The 17,137-nt window shown below is 53.8% G+C and overlaps 1 protein-coding gene across 4 annotated transcripts in view; it reads left to right on the forward strand.

The window, feature by feature from the left end:
* RBFOX3 (RNA binding fox-1 homolog 3) overlaps positions 1-17,137 on the forward strand; it is a 429,808-nt gene that overhangs the window by 71,409 nt on the left and 341,262 nt on the right. The window contains exon 2 of one of the 4 annotated variants that reach the window (XM_043905314.1): positions 10,560-10,677. The exons of the other annotated variants lie outside the window; for them this stretch is intronic. The gene's annotated coding sequence lies outside the window, so the exon portion shown is untranslated. The remainder of the gene's footprint in view (positions 1-10,559; positions 10,678-17,137) is intronic. 4 annotated transcript variants of the gene reach the window in all.

Raw genomic sequence — 17,137 nt, forward strand, 5'->3', positions numbered from 1 at the left:
TCATCAAATTGCATTTAATTTGTGTTTTTGCTGGTCTTCCACTCTCCCATTGGACAGGCAGCTGTCCCACCCCTGGTCATACTCCTGGCGTCTGGGCATTTGCCTGATGCTCAGGGCTTGGGCTTAGCAACTCCTGTTGAATGAACCAATGGATTCCTTGATCTGTTATTTGATCAGCTCATGGGGACACTGAACTTGAAAGAAGGAAACTCACTGACTAGAACTTTGGTCTTTTTACCATATGCTGTAGACTGAATATTTCCAATCTCTCAATATTCACATGTTTAAAATAATCTCTGACGTGATGGTATTAGGAGGTGAGAGCTTTTGTGATGTGATTAGGTAATCAGGGTGGAGCCCCTGTAAATGGGGTTATGCATGTGGGCTAAGTCATATCCGACTCTTTGCAACCCTAGAGACTGTAGTCCACCAGGCTCCTCTGTCCACATTCTCTCTCACAGTTCTGGGAAGCCTGAGATCAGGTGCTGGCAGTTTCTGTGTCTGGTGAAGACTCTCTAGCCATGGATGTCTCACCACATCTTCACAAGGCAGAGAGAGACTGTCTCTTGGGTCTTTTCTTCCAAGGGCACTAATCTCATCATGAAGGTCCATCCTCATGGCTGACTCACCCCCCCTTCCAACAGCCCACCTCCAGATAGCATCCCATTGGGGGTTAGTGTCAACATGTGGTACCTTCAGTCCACAGAGTGGGGGTGGCCCCATGGAGCTCCTGGCCCTGGTGTCAGCAGGAGAGTTTCTGTGTCTCGAGATGGAGCTAGAGACGTGTAGATACTGAGGAGTGCTTTTAAGGAGAAAGAGACTCTTTAGACTCTTGGACTTGGGGCATGGTGGTGCCTTCAGTGAGACTTCACTACAAAAGGCTTCTATAGTCAGAGCAGTTTTCAGAACAGGCATCAGCGAGCAAAGACACCTGGAGATTGTGAGTCCTCTGGGGTGCCCAGTGCCTCCCAGGCACCATTTTCTAGCCTTGGAGGCATACACACTTTTTAGGAGCATTTCATCAACTCAATGGACATGAGTTTGAGCAAACTCCAGGAGATGGTGAAGGACAGAGAGGCCTGGTGTGCTGCAGTCCGTGGGGTCACAAAGAGCCAGACATGACTGAGCAACTGAACAACAGCCAGGGTGCAGCCCTCTATCATGGCCTTAGTTAATTCCTACCTCCTTTCTCGCCCCATACCGTAACTGAGATGGGCTGCCCCACAGTGGTGGGCATAATAGGTGGGCTCCCTTCTTGGATCCTGGAGCAGTAACTTCATTGAGAAATTTGCATGTCTACTTCACCCTCAGTGGGAATTTGTCAGGCTATACAATGAAAGGTTAAACTCTATAGGATTTTTAATGACCCGAAATAATTCACCTGTTTATATTAGCAAAAAAATAAATTGAGAATATATAAATATTGAGTCCCAATAGGACTGTATACAAACACTCATTGCTCAAGGCATCCTTTAGACAGTGGGTTTTGCCAGTACGTAATGGATTATGAAATGGATAATGCCCATTGATCCTGTAATCCCATTTCAGGAAACATGGAGTGCAGAAATTGCTCAAATACCCAGTCTTCCTTGCACAAGGATACTTATATCTGCACTAAAAAGTGGGAAGTATTTAAACAAACTGTTAATAATGTGCTATCTTCAAGAATGACAAGTTTGCTGATTATATATTTACATATTAATAGAGGATGAGATGGTTGGATGGCATCACTGACTCAATGAATATGAGTTTGGGTAAACTCTGGGAGTTGGTGATGGACAGGGAGGACTGCTGTGCTGCAGTCCATGGGGTTGCAAAGAGTCAGACACAACTGAGTGACTGAACTGAACTGAGAAGAACCTGTTGAAATAATGCCAAATTAAAACTGAGTCATATAAAACAGATTCCTGACAATAGCAAATGTAGGTCAATGATGGGAGAACTGCGTGCCCTTCTGTTCGTCCAGTGGCTTTTATATGACTTGCTGCTGTGGTCCAGGCCCTGGGAGGCTGGGATAGGGGACGGTGAATCCAGACTTCCCTGCCTTGAAGGGCCTGCTGACTAGTGGTTGGCAGAGTCGGCTAAGTCAAGGAATTCCAGGCTGAGTGACCACTGCTCAGCAGGGTGAGGCCTGGGGACAGCTGCGTGCTGCCAGCCTTCCTGGTGCCCCTTCCTGGAGGACGGGTGACCAGGAGAAGGTCAGATGTGTGTGCATGAGGGCAGGACATGTGGGGTGCACGCAGAAGCCCAGGGCGGGAGGAAGGAGAAGGCGTGGTAGGACGGGGGGCCCACCTGGGGGTTGCGTGACAGAGGGCAGAGTGAGATACAGGCAGTGAGGGATGGAGACAGGCAGGCTGGTCACCTAGACGGGCAATGCGCACCTGCTGCTTTTGCGTTAGTTAGGTCACCTGTGCAAAAAACTTTTTTATAGTAGCTTTAATGAGGTATATATCACACACCATACAACACACTCCTTTAAACCATTCAGTGGTTTTGAGTATATTCAGAGGTGTACAGCCACCACCACAGTCCATTTTAAAACACTTTGTTCCCCCCGACACCACCAAAAAAAAGCCCCGTGCCCTTAAGCTGTCACCTTCCAATCCTTCTATACCCCGAGCCCCTGGCAATCATGAATCCACTTTCTCTCTCTTCAGATTTGCCTGTTCTGGATTTTTCATCTAAATGGAATCATATGACTGGTTTATTTAACTTAACATAATGTTTTTATACGTTATTTTTTAATTGACACTAAAATCCAATTTGGTACTAAAGTGTTCTTAAGAGAAAAATAATACGAGTCCTTTCTGGCTAGAAAAAGGAAATTCAACTTCCTTCAATTAAAAAAAAAGTAGCCATGTATTAGACGGAAGGGCTTGGTAGAGAGCATGGTTGAAATCCAGAGGCTGAATTTTTTCTCTGTTAGTCTCCAAACCAGTGCCCCCAGGCCTGTGACTTGGGGAGAGGTGGGAGGCATAGTGCGAGGGCTCTCCTGGCTCAGGTCATGGGGGGGTCACAAGTAGGGAAGGGGTGTAGCTTCCTGAGTGAGGGAACCACGATGTGGCCTTCCTCCTCACCACTCCTACCTCGCACCCAAGCTCTCTGGTCCCTGCCCCTGAGAACCAGCACTGTCTATGTGACTACCCCACAGGGCCGAACGGGGGTGAATTTCCAGAGAAGGGGTGCTTGGACATTAATTAAACACAGACCACCATGCACCCCTTCTCAAAGGGCTGTGTTTTTTCCTTATTTCCTCCCTTTCACTTTGTACGCCCCTGTCCCTACCTGTACCCCTTCTTGTGCTGGATCGGCAAGAGCTTGCTCGAGCGTTTGTGGGCTGCTCACTACCTGCTCCTCATGCCTTTCCTTTATCCAGCCATTCGCTCCTCCTGGTTAGGGTTAGGGTTAGGTTTGGCAGATCCTGAATCACAGCCCCGCACCTGGAACCCAGCCCCTCTGGCCTGCAGTCCCAGCGGCCTTACTATTACCCCATTTCCATCCTGGCCTTGATGGAGCTCTTTTATCCCCATCCCATTTTAGGGTACCTGCATGAGAGATAAAGCCCTTATTTTTATATTGTTTTTCCTATTATGACATTCTTCTTATTGTAGAAAAGTGGAACAATACCAAACATCAGAAAGAAAAGAATCCCTCTTTCATCCTGCTACCCTAAAATATAAATAAATATGGCTCTCTCTGTGTTTATGCATATTTTACACGTGCCTGTGCTCTCTCTTTCTTTGTGACCACAGAGTCCTGGTCCTGCTCCCACGGTCCTTGCTGACTTTCTTCCTGGTCCTGCACTTCTGGAGGAGCTTGTATGGCTGGGATGGCGGGAATTAAAAAGCAACACTTTTCCTTAAAGTCGCCCAGTAGATATTTATTGAGCACCTAATGTGTCCCTGGTGCTGTTCTGCAGGCAGGGGAAACACAGGGGCCTGGCTCACCCTGCTGGGAGTTCCAGCCACAGGCAGCCATGGGCTCATGTTTGTGGGATGAACCAGAGCAGGAGCTTCAGGAGCCCTTCATGTTCCAGGTCAGGCACTCCCTTGCTTGGCTTCATGCACAGTGGCCTCCACCATACGTCGTCTCTGACTGTTGCCCGCCTGTGCCTCTTCTTCATCACCTGAGCTGGAGACCGGGGCTATTTCAGTCCTTTTAGGTTGTGTAATCTCAGCAATTACACGACACCGTGACCTGACCTCCACTCATCCAGAACTTTTTATTATGCTCCAAGTGCTTAAGTGCTCTCAAGGACCCCAGAAGTGGTTTTTGTTCTTTTTTTAAAAAAAAATTTTATTAGGGCAGAGTTGATTTATAGTATTGCATTAGTTTCAGGTATACAGCATGGTGGTTCAGTTATTTTTTTGTGTGCAAATTACTTTCATTCTGGGTTATTACAAGAAATTGAATATAATTCCCTGTGCTAAACAGTAAATCCTTGTTGCTTATCTATTTTATGTATGGTCATTTCTATATGTTAATCCCATACTCCTAATTTGTTCCTCCTCTCCTCCCCTGGGAGGTGGTTTTTAAGCTTCTGGAGCAGGAAGCCAACGAATTCCGTGTTTGCATGTGGTGTCCCTCAGGGGTCGGGGTCACAAGCTTGGAAGGCCCTGCCCAGCCCTGCCACTCCCCAGCTCCGTCTCCCTGGACACCTGTGTGCCCTCTCTGAGTGTCTTGGAAGCAAAAGAGCCCGTTGTGCCCTGGGCCTGGCTCCAGAGCCAGAGCACAACCGTGAGGTCCTCACTCTTACTGTGTCAAGGGTCAGGGCTAGTGATGCAGACCTGCCCAGAGAGGAAAGTCCTGGGGTAGGAGCTCTGCTGTCCACCGAGAACCTCCTGGGGTGGGAAGTCCAGGCAGCTCCTTGGCCTCTCTTAGCCTCCAGTTCCTCCCCATCTGCTAATGGAGGAAGTCAGACTAGCTGGTCTCCTGGTGCCTTCCAGCTCCAGGACCTTGGATTCTGGGCCAGAGGGCTGGAGCCATCTGCTCACCCACCTTTTGGGGAACGGTCCCTCGGGGTGCTCCCTGCTACAGCTGCTCCTCGATGTCAGCCATGCTGTCATTTCAACCAATTCTTACCTGGACTCAGTGTCTCCTGAGTGTCTGAGGGAGACTCTGAGTGTGTGTGTGTGTGTATGTGTGTGCACACGTGCGCGTGCACAGCAAGTGTGCCGTGTCCTTTCTGCACTCTGCCCTTCTCTGTGTCTCTGGGGCTCTCCCCAGACGACCAGGAGAGGCTCTGACAGTAGGAACGGGACCAGCTTTGCTCCTGTGCCACCTGCAAAGCCATGCAGGGACCCAAGCTCAGAAGGGCCGGCACTTGATGTGAAGCTCTGCTGTTTCTGTCCTGCAATGTGAGCAAAGGCCTGGAGTTTTCCTTTTGTTCTGAGGCCTGCAACTCACGTGGCCGGTCCTGGTCGAGACCCCTCGCTCACAAGGTGACACGTCAAGTAGAAGCCCCGGCTGGAAGAGGCGCCCACCGTGCTCTTTCCTGCAGCCTTGGAGGGGCGCCCAGCACTAATCTCGCCCTCATGCCTGGCCAGCTGAGGCCGAGTGGCAGGGGCTGGCCTCTTGGTGGCGTGACGCTGGATGCCTCCAGGCCCACGTGCCAAGCTCAAGTGGCAGAGGACATCAGTCACTCTCAGGCCTGTGTCCCTTTGCTTTGGGCGGGGCAGAGGGGAGCTGGATGCTAGGCTGATGTTTAAGCTTGGGGAGGGCATTGTGGAGTGTGTGAGTCTGCCCATGGGAGCCTGTGCTGGGGTTTTAATTAGCATCTCTGCTCCTGCCCCTGGGGCCCCCAGCACACTGGGGAGGGCAGCCCGGTTTACTGCGGCTGCAGGCTGCTTCCTATCTCGGCCTAACACTCTCCTCGTCCTTAGTGCCAGCCCTGGGGACGGAAGGTCTTGGCAGTCACTCTGCTCCTTCTCTATCTCTGGCCGGTGGGGACCAGCCTTGGTGCCGGCATCTCCACTTCCGCCCACTGACTCACTCAGTCTGTGGATACGTTCTCCAGTGAGCCTTTCCCCGGGGGAGGCGACAAGGATGAAAGCTGGGAAGGGGAGGCACTGTCCCAGGGAGGGGGCACTGGTCCTGCCTGCCTCCCATTTCCTATATGACCTTGGGCAACTCCTTTAACTCTGGCCTCATTCTCCTCAACTGCCTGGGTAGACTTGGACCCAATGGCTCCTACTATGCCTTGTGAGTCACTGAGGCTCAGGGGTCCCTGAGACTACCCCCAGGTCCAGTGATTCACGGGAGGAAGTCAGCAAAGCTGTTACACTCCCACGATCACAGTCCACCCCAGGGAAAGGACACAGATAAAAGTCAGCAGTGGGATGAGGCGCCCAGGGCAGTGGCCAGGTGAGATCTGGCCTGAGTGTCCAGGTTCCTGTCCCAGTGGAGTCCTGAGGACGGCCCCCAATCCTTTCAGAACCATGTTCGACAGCACTCACCACCTGGGGATGCTCACCTGAGCTCTGGGGTCCAGAGGGTTCACTGGGAGTTGACCACATAGACTTCACTGACCACCCACATGGCTGACCTTTGTCTGCAGCCCCCCAAGAGGTCAAACTGATACAGCATGGCCCAAGGCCCCCACCCCAAACCACACTGTCAGCACAGACTATCTGGCTGCTGGTAAGGCTGCAGGTAAACACACTCACAAAGACCCTCCAAAGGCTCAGAGGTGACCTCATAGGAACCAGGGGCAAGGGCTAAACCTTTTTTTGGGGAAAGCTAATCCTATACTGCACAGGCCCCAAGATGATTCTGGCCTTGCGGACAGGCAAGGTGAAGTGAAGACAATCCAGGGGAGTGGGGCCCGCCCCATTCTTAGTACAGGGGTGGCAGAGTGGGCAGGAAGAGGGGCTGAGTCCCAGGGGACTGGCCCCTCCCTGCCCCTGCCTCTTCTGTGAGGGCTTGGCTCCAGGCGTACCCTGGGGGACTGGGGCCTGACTCTGGGCTGGGCTGTGAAGTCAGGGCCGTTCTCAAATGAGAGGGTTTAGGAGACAGCTGCACGTGCTTTTCTCACCTGTCACCTGGTTTGTCTCTCCTGCCTTGTTCTCCCGTTCTGGCTGTCCCCTGGCACCTGCCCGGGAGCATGGCAGCCGGCCTCGGTTGGGCAAGTGAGCCCTGGGGCAGCAGTGGGTGTGTAGGCTCCCAGGGGCAGTCCCATCTGCCGAGAGGGCTGTCTGCCCTTCAGGAGAGCAGCAGAGTGGAGGCGGCCTTTGTCTCTTCGTTTTTTATGCCGAGTTCAAAGCTCAACCTTCCTCCCAACCCCTGAGCTCCTCTGTTTACTTCCTTTTTCCTGGGGCATGGTGCCCCTAGACCTTTAGGGTACCCACCAGCCCCAGGCCTTCTCCCAGCGGTTCCTAGGCTCAGCATCCTGAAGACACCTCCCCTGGGCCAGCCTCCTCCTTCCCAGTGCTTCTGAGCTCTTTGCCCTGGCAGCCTTGGCCCTCCTTTGTTTGGGAGGAAATATTCCACTTATGCCATCTCCTTCCTCCACACGATGGGAAAACAATTTTTGAAATTGTTTTTCTTGAAAGCAGGAAACCAGGAACATGGCTCACTGGGCCTGCCGCCAGCCACTCAGCATCTCCGCACTCTGTGCTTCCTGCAGGCTTTCCTACCCACTTGCTCATTTCATCTTCATGTGAGGGGAAACAGGGCAGGTGGCATCACCCCCAATTTGTAGGTGGGGACACAGGCCTGGCTGATTCTCGTGGGGCTCCTCCCTGGGGCTTGTCCTTGCAGCAACACCCCTGCCCCCACTTCTATGTTGAAGAAAATGGTGAGAATCAAGCAGATTCTCCCTCAGACCCCCAGGTCCAAGCCCCGCTGGCCTTGGAGGACCCTTCTCAGGCTTTCCCCTGTAAGGTGAGTCTCACGTCATTAGGAACACCTTGAACAAGCCCAGTGAACTCAGAGGTGGACCTCTGCCTAGCACCCCCTGACCTGGAGGAAGCGGGTCCTTGGCCCAGCTGTCACTCGGACCTCAGTTCGGAGAACCCCTCTTTCCTTGGTCTCCCTTCTTCCAAACTGCATTACCTCTACATTTTCCTGCTGCTATAATAGATTCTATACAGTCGGTCGGTGCACTTTAGCGAGTGATAGATCACTTTCATTGCTTCGCTTCATGATTAATTTCCCATAATAGTCCTCTCTAACACCAAGGCGAAAAGAGGAAGGAGAGAAAAAAACCTACATGATCCACTTTGTGCTTGGAGTATAAATGAATTAGATTTAATTTCTGTTTAATTGTTTCCATAGCTCAACCTCTGCTGACTTCACAGGATAATTTATTTTGCAGTCTCGGGGAAAAGGAGGAGGGGATGGGGGACAAAGGCTGTAGCCAAGAGGTCTGCCTGTGGACATTGTTTAATTACACCTGATAGTCTTATCTCCTCGTAATTATTGGAGGCTTGTCGGCCTTCTCCGGAGGCCTCCTGTCCGCACTGAGGATCAATTCCCGGTCAGACCTCGGGCCAGCTGCTTTCAAGAAGGCCGGCCATCTGCAGGGAGCATGGCGTGGAGTCAAGAACAGCAGAAGGGGTTCCTGAAGTTGCTGGTGGGGAGGCAGGATGCAGGGTAATGTGTCTTTGGAAGTGGAAATTTTCTGATGTTACTGTTGATGTTACAAAAATCATGACTAACCCCAGCTCATCAACACAGCAGTTTTCCCCCAAATCCTCTCTCTCTAGAGCTGGTGAGAGGCCAGGGTGGGCAGGCGGGGTTTCCACTGTTCCTCTTCTGAAGTCAGTTGTTAGAGCCTTGTTGACAACAGGCCCTCTCTGCCCAGTAACTGAAGCGCTTAGTGAGTGAGTGGTTGGTCAGCAGAATGGAGGCCCCTCTTGCACTCCACTCTTCCCCTACAGAGTCCAGCACGAGTTTTTTCTTTAAGATTTATTGTGGTAAAATACACATGACATAAAATGTACAGTTGGAGTCATTTTTAAGTGTTTATCTCAGTGGCATCAAGAACATTCACTCTCTTGTGCAACTGTCACCACCATCTATTTCTAGAATTTTTTCATCATCCCCAAGAGAAACTTTGCCCATTAATCAGTGGCCCCCTGACTTCCCCGGTCCCTCATTCAGTTGCTAAGTCATGTCCAACTCTTTGTGACCCTGTGGACTGCAGCACACCAGGCTTCCCTGTCCATCACCAACTCCTAGAGCTTGCTCAAACTCATGTCCATTGAGTTGGTGATGCCATCCAACCATCTCATCCTCTGTTGTCCTCTGCTCCTGCCTTCAGTCTTTCACAGTGTTAGGGTCTTTTCTAATGAGTCAGTTCTTTGCATCAGGTTGCCAAAGTATTGGAGCTCCAGCCCCTGGTAAACCTCTATTCTACTTTCTGTCTCTATGAATTTGCCTATTCTGCTGCTTCTGCTGCTGCTGTTAAGTCACTTCAGTCATGTCTGACTCTGTGCGACACCATCTAGGGATGTCATATTAGTGGAATCATATAATATTTATCCTTTATGTCTGGCTTATTTCTCTTAGGGTAATGTTTTTAAGGTTCATCTGTGTTGTAACCTTGTCAGTGCTTCACTCCTTTCTTAAGGCTAAATAATATTCTGTATGTGGATGGACCACACTTTTTCCTTTCATGGGCAATGAACAATGTTCTAGTGCGCTTTGGGACAGTCCAGAGGCCATAGCCCCATCCGAGTTACTTGAACATTCTCCTCCTCCCTGCCGTATCATCTCTGCCAGTCAGAGAAGATGGTCCAGGGGCCCCCTCTATAGATGCCCTCCCAACTTGGGGCTCAAGCAGAGCCTGGAGCTAGCAGTCCCTCTGGTCTGGTCATGAATATTCATGAAGCAGCTCTTCCTGGGCCATCTCCATTTAATCCTCTCAGTTCAGTTCAGTTGCTCAGTGGTGTCTGACTCTTTGCGAGCCATGGACTGCAGCACGCCAGGCTTCCCTGTCCATCAGCAACTCCCAGAGCTTACTCAAACTCATGTCCATTGAGTCGGTGATGCCATCCAACCATCTCATCCTCTGTTGTCTTCTCCTTCTCTTCTCCTCCTTCTCCTCTTCTCCTCCTTCTCTTCTTCAATCTTTCTTAGCATCAGGGTCTTTCAGCACCTCCATTTACAGATGGGGAGATCAAGGTCAAGGGACATCAGGGGATCTGGTCAAAGTCCCTCTGGAAGGGTCAGCACCATGTCCCAAGACCACATCTTTTGGGTCCCCAAGCCTGTCGAGTTTCTGCTATCCTGCACTGCCTGTTGGCTCCGTCCCATTCCACCCTCACCAGATGGAATCAAGCCGCCCACTGTGCCTGGAAACTTCTGTCTGTAGCCGTGAAAACTGCTCTGCAGTGCTCCATCTTCTCTGCCTCCTTGAAAATCCCACTGGAGGCATGGTGCTGAGGGAGGTCCAGGTTGGGGGTAGCAGGGAGCAAGTCACAGGTCCAGTGGTTCCCAGCATGACACTGTGGTGCATCCAGCCTTGGTCAGGGGTTCACGGGAGTCCTGGGAGCAGTGGAGGGACCTGGCAAAGGACCAGTCACTCCCAAAACAGGTTGCTGCCTTCTGTGTTTCAGCATCTCTCATCCTTGGTGGAATTACAAGCTGTGGGGACAGAAAACTCTCATTTGTACCCAGTGCCTGGCACACAGGAGAAGTCTTAGAAGTGCTGCAGAGAGGACCCTGTTGGAAGGGGTGAGTCCTCAGGTGGCATTGCCTTAAAACAGGAGGGAAGATGGGTGCGGCCCGGTGCTCAGATCTGCCTACTTAGGCTCCACGCTTGTAGGAGCTTGGAGCAGAGGCTGGGGGCCAGCAGAGGGAAAGGCAGGCTTACACTGTGCTGAGATGCCTTCCTGCAGTTCAGAGTGACAACGGCCTGTCCCTCAGGAGTGATTCAATGAAATGCCCACCGCAGGCTGCCTATCCCCCACGTGTGGACTCATGCCCACTCCTCACGTTTGACCAGCACTCTCTTCTGCCTCATTCTCAATGCCCACTGTAAGGAGACCCCTCCAGGATCAGTCTTCTGACCTTGCATTTGGGGAGCAGGATAGATGCACCCAGGGAAAGGGTGAGGGGCCTCAAGGGAAGGTAGGGGGCTGAGGGAGGGGAGGCGAGGCCAGAGGAGAGGAAGTGTGGCATGCTTATCCCTTCTTATTTTGCATCTTAAACACTGTGGGGATGGGAGTGTTTTCAGCAATGGAAATAGTTCTTTTTTTTTTTTTTTTTCATTTGTTGTGCTGAGTGTCGTGTCTGGGGATGCTGACTGATACGGCAGCAGCTAACCCTCCTGGCCAGCCAGACCCTGCTCTAGTTCTCTCTCTGTTGTCCTGGGGAAGGTTCTTGGCCGTGGGCATGTGGAAATGTGGACTCAGGCTGGTTCAGGGGAGAAGACCTTGGTTTAAGGTCTTCATCCACTAACTGACTGGATGGTTAGCACCTTCATAGATACTGGGTCTCCAGAAGGAAAAGGGTGCAATGTGGCTCTAACTGCTTCAGAGCACCTGGAGGATGTATGTGGTGGTGCAAAAGTGACCTCCTGGTTGGTGAAGTGGGGTGGGTCTGGACCACATGGGTTTCTGTGGAGGCTCAGTGGGTAACTAGCACACGCTAGTGCAAGCAGTGCCCTGCATGTACAAATGGCCGTCTGGGCAAGCACGAGTGTGCAGTGTGTGCTGGTCCCGAATCTCCCGGATGCAAGTTTCAGATCCCTGCCTCCGCTGCTCGTGTCGTCGGGAGGGCTGGAGTGAGCCTGGCCGCCGCGTGCCTGGATGCGGGGACTCAGTGGGGAGAGAGGGCCCTTACTTGTTGGCTGCATCCCAGTGGCTCCCCTGCCAGTTGAGGTTGGTATTGGAGGAGATGTGCCCTCAGGCCATCTGGGTGCCCTTCAGGCAAGTCTAGTGATTCCAGGGGAGTGGAGGGCCCTTTAGTAACGTAGAAACCCTAGAGATGGTCTGGGATGGTCTGCTGAGGTCACAGGTGAACCTGTGGACCAATCACGGCGCCACTGTTTTGATTAGATCAGAGGAAACAGTGACTTACCAACAGTAGGGGTGATCTGGTGACTGGATGAAGAGGGGCGATCGGGGTAGACCCACCCAGAGGTCCACTAGGGTGTGTGCCTGGATGCACCCACAGAGAGAGCCACTCTGGGAACTTGTGAGCTGCTGGCAGGTGAGCTGTGTCCCTCCACGAGGCGGGAGCTCCCCTCACTCCCATGGGCAGTAGAGGAACTGAAGGCCAGCGAGAGCCCAAGGCCACACAGCTGACCTGTGGCTGTGCTGGGCCGTGACCCCAAGCAGCCGGCGCAGTCTCACCGTGAGGACGGGGGCCTACCACGGTGGCCGTGTTCGTGGTGACACATGCCTGGCACCTGTCACTTGACGGATAAATTCCCAGTGGACTTCACAGTTCATCTCGGGTTGCCTCTCTCTTTCTCCCTTCCTGCCCCCATCCCTCAAGGCAGACCGGGACAGCCCTGGGCTCTCTGCAAACCTCACCCTCTGAGCCCTCGGGTATTTATCAGGTTTCTGTGACCATCTCTGCGAGACCAAGAGCCTCTTGGGGAGGACTTGGGCCCTAAATGCCTGTGCCCAGCACCACACATGGGGACAGGGGTGGTCTAACCCTGGAAGAATAGGTAACGTCAGCCCACTGTGTACACACACACATATACACACACACATGTGTGCTGATTCACCTGGATGTACTGACACCCATGCACCTGTAAACACCTAGTTTGCTGGGGGTGTCTTTCCCCGCTTTCCCTCTTCATCTTCGGGAGGCATCCCCACTCCGGGCTCCTCCACTCCCTCTGCCAGATGAGCAGGTGTTGTGCTTGACCTGGGCATCTTTGCTGGGATGGCCACCGTCCTGGCGGCAGTCTCTGCCTGTTAGCGGAGCCCTGCGTGTTCCTGGGGCGGGGGAGGTGAGGGGTGGTCCCAGATTCCACATGGTTTAGTGAAGGGACTGAGTCTCCCGGTGTTCACGGACCCTGCGGACTTGACCTTCGTCTGCCTCTTGCTCAATGGGAAGCTGCAGTCAGGAGGGCCCGCGCAGCCTGGGGCAGGCAGAGCAAGGCCTGCGCCCTCCCCTGGGGCTCCCGTGCTCTGCCTCAAGGCCGGCCTGCCTTCCCTTTCCCCACACCTGGCCAGCACGGTGACTGCCAAGAGCAAAAAGCCTGGCGATGGGTGCCAGGGAAACGTCCCCACTCTCATCCCCTCCATTAATCACCAGCTCTCAGGGCACCGGGGCCCCTGTTTAAGACGCACCGGTGATTCCGAGGTGAGTGCAGGCGCTCCCAACCTCTGCTGTTAATCTGCTCCCTCAGAGACAGGCTACCTTGGCCTGTTAATCACTTGCTGTAATTACAGCCCCAACTTTTGCACAGGGAATGTTAATTGATGCGTTAGATGGAGGCGCTGTGCACACACGGCGTTCTTCTCCTGTGACCCCCAAATGCCAAGGTCGTAGGATCTGGTGGGGCTAACAGTGCATAGAAATGAGCAGTGTGTCATGGTGGGGGGTGGGGGCATGGTGGCTGGCTGCCAGCAGTGGCCGGGCTCCTCACCCTTCCCAGTGTTCTGCCTGCTTGCCCTTCTGGGGAGTGGGTAGGAGGAGGGCCCCTGTAGAGAGTGAGGGCTGGGTCCTGGAAGGCCAGGGCTCCCCTCTCCGGCAGGGCTGGGAGCCAACCTCCCAAGAAGCCTGCCAACCCTCCTGGGGTATGGTCTTGGAGGTACTACGCTCAGGGTGGGCTCAGCGAATTTTCCAAGGTACCACTGTCTGTACCAGGCAATGCTGCTACTTCGTCCCCTGTGGGAAACTTGGCTGGCTGACCAGCAGGACTGACTTCTGGCTGTTCCCTGAGCTGTGTCAGGCCATTCATAGCACCCCTTGGGGCCCGGAGGTAATTTTATGGCCTCTACTGCCATTTACTCTTGTCATGAAGTTTGTTTTTCTCTAATTATAAAAGGAATATATGCTTATTAGAAAATACTTAGCAATACCACCTTACTTCAAGGCTTTTGTGCCCGATAGGATGGAAAGGACTCCGTTGACTACTTAGTGCTGGCCCCATCCTAACAGCTTGGAAACTGAGGCTCAGAGAGGGATGGAGCGGCCAGCCCGGAGTCCTTGGGTCCGTGGAAGCACAGGCTGGGACCCTGCTTCCTCCCCACACTGCTTGGAGCTCCCAGTCCCCGGGCCCTATCCTTGGATTCTGGCTTGAGTGTTCCCCGAGGGGCTGGAGTGATGGACAGAATGATGGAACGATTGCTGGCCTGGAGAGGAAGGTTGGGGTGAGGGTTCCCTGGACTCCTGCTGATGGTATGGCAGGGATGATCCCCTGCCAGGCCTCTTGGTGGTCCTAGATGCCCACAGTGCCCTTGGGAACCCCAGGGTAGCTGGGGCAAGGAGCCAGGGCTGCAATGAACCCAAACGTCCTCATAATCTGAGCATGGCCTCGTGAGGTCTGCAGGGGGCATGGGGCCAGGTGGAGCAGGTGGTGGGAAGGACAGGAGGGCCCTTCTCTTGTCATCTGATCAGTCTCGTCTCCAAAGACTCTGCACGTCCTGCTAAGGGTCACCCACGGGGAGATACAAGGTGCTGAGTCCTGTCTCCCTGGTCACCACCACACTGACACCAGGCTGTTCTCGTGCCTGTCCCTGCGGGGCCCCTTGCCCACAAAGGGGGACCCCCCTGTGGCTTCATGGCTATGGTCGATTGGGCATCAGTGCTGGCCATTCAGGCCTCACCTAAGAGTCAGCTGAAGTGCTAAGAGTTGCAGCACCTCCCTCCCTGGATTCTGAATAGTTGGTTGGGGAGGGCCCAGGCATCAGTGGCTTCCAGAACACCTCGGGTGCTCCCAAGCAGTAGGCAGGGCAGAGCACAGGGTCTGGCTGGAGGTGTGATCCATAGGTGCTGTTGAGTCTTGTGTTTGCGATGCCAAGGGAAAGTCAAGGACTTGGGCATGCCTGGTGGGGAGGCTGGGTGGGTAGAGAGGACAAGACTGGGAGGCCGGGGCAGGGGTGCGCACTTCAACCCCAGTGGAGTCAGCTTTGGCAGAGCCAGAGGAGGCAGGCCCTGAGCACTGCTGTGGGGTGACTGTGGGAGGGGTGAGGATGCACAGAGGGAGGAGGGAGCTGGGGAGAATGACGACAAGGGATCTGATGCCCGGGGGGCCGTGCAGGGCAGGGCGACTCGCCCGTCCCAAGAGACCTGCAGTGGAGAGGCAGCAGAGGAGGTCTGGGTCCAGTGCTGGATGCCCCCAACGACCCGACACGGGGCCCCATGCTGGGAAAGGGTATGACCGGCCGGTGCCACTGACTTGGTGCTGATGTCCCCTGTCCACCCCAGCTGGGTGATCACCCCACTGCGGGCCCCTTTTGCCACCCCATTCACTCTCATTATGGACCCCTAGGGTCAGGCTGTGAGGCTCTTTCCAGCAAGAATGAATAAATAATAGATAAAATCTACCACCAACCATGAAGGCTCCCAGGCTGCTGCGGGAATGTTCTCTTGGGGGTTAATGACGTCTGCGCTCAGGACCAGTCTCCACTACTCTCCCGCCTCTCAGATTCCACCAAAGGGTGCAGACTACTTCCTGGAGGTGGGGCGGGGGAGAGCGGGTGTCTTCTTTAACTTCTCAGGCAGCTGCTTGACAGCCTGTGCTGTCCCAGAGGCCAGTCCTCACCAGGCTCAGCCCTTGACAACCAGCCTCCTGGGATGATGTGGCTCAAGACTTGTAGATCCTCTCCATCCTGGGGCCTCCACTGGGCAGCACCTGGAATGGTCATCACCGGAGATGGGCCCTGTGCACCCCCCTTCCTGATCTGCTTCTCTGTGACCTAACGCTTTCATCCTGCCAAGACTTGCTGGGCTGGCAGATGCCATCCCTGCCCCACCGCCACATCCCAACCCGCGGCACCCAGGATGGAGCCAAGGGCAGGTCTAGCCCAGGACCTCACTGCCCTCGACATGGCCTTTCTCCCACCATCCAGGATTCAATATTTGTTTACCGGGCCAAGGTACTCTGTGGCCAGGGGCAGCGCTGCCAGAACATGGGGGTCTCTGCTCGGAAAGTCTGACAGCACTTGGACCCAAGGATGGGCCAGGACGTGGAGGTCACCCAAGCCAGCTTCCTGCCCAGCAGGCCCCTGCTTCCCAGTGCCCCAGGACAGATGGCCGTGCGGCAGCTCCTCCAGTGTTCCCGTGACTCGTGATTTAGTGATCACGGGAGCCAAGTGACAGCTGAGAGTCCTCATCCCTTCTCCATGTCCTCAGAAGGGCCCTGCAGTCCAGCTGGGCAGGAAACCGGCATCCTCAGGTCCCGCCTGCTGCTCCTGACCATCTTCCTGCCGCTTCCTCCCTCCTGCTCCCCCTCTGCTCTGGCAGGAGGCAGCTTCCACGTGGAGACCTTGGGGTTGCTCTTGGTCTGCAGGAACTCAGGGTCTCTATTTCCTTATTGCTCATTTGGGTTCCTCTTCTCCCCCTCAGATGCCTGCTTTCTCTGCTTATCTTCATCCATAGCCTGTGAATTTCACCTGGTCAGCTGTAAGCATTTACGTGTTGGGTTTGGATGGGAGTGGGAGATGGGGTCCCTGGGGCTTGAGTCCACCCTTGGCCTCTTCCTGGTGGTATGGCCTTGGCCGGGATGCACTCTCAGCCTTGGTTTTCTCCACCGTTAGATGGGGGCAATGGCAGAAGCTTTTGGTTGTGTGGGTTCAATGAAACGTTCAGAAAGCATCCAACACCTCTCTTAAAGGATGGCAGTGATATAGATCAGCTTCATTGTCAAAATGCTCATCATAAACCCTCCATAACAGGTTGACCGAACAGGTTGACCGAACAATCCTGCACTGTCCCATTTGGCCACCTCCTTGGGTTCAGTTTATCCCGGACTCTTCCAGGCTTACCAGCCTCTTCTAACTGTGCCTCCCTGGTGTTCTGACAGTGCCTGTGTCTCTGTTTGGGGGCTCCCAAGAGAAGACCCTGAGATAAGTGGTCAAGGGCATGCAGTGATGGAGAGGAAGGGGAGAGGAACAGGAAGAGAGACAGTCCATGGTCTTCAGGGCAGCTGGAGCCTATCCCACTGGGGCTCTGGGGACCAGCGAGAACGTGTCCCCCAGGGCTCTCCCATCATGGGGAGGGGTGGGAT

This window comes from Cervus elaphus, chromosome 5 (genome assembly GCF_910594005.1).
Source record: "Cervus elaphus chromosome 5, mCerEla1.1, whole genome shotgun sequence".
Lineage (NCBI taxonomy): Eukaryota > Metazoa > Chordata > Mammalia > Artiodactyla > Cervidae > Cervus > Cervus elaphus.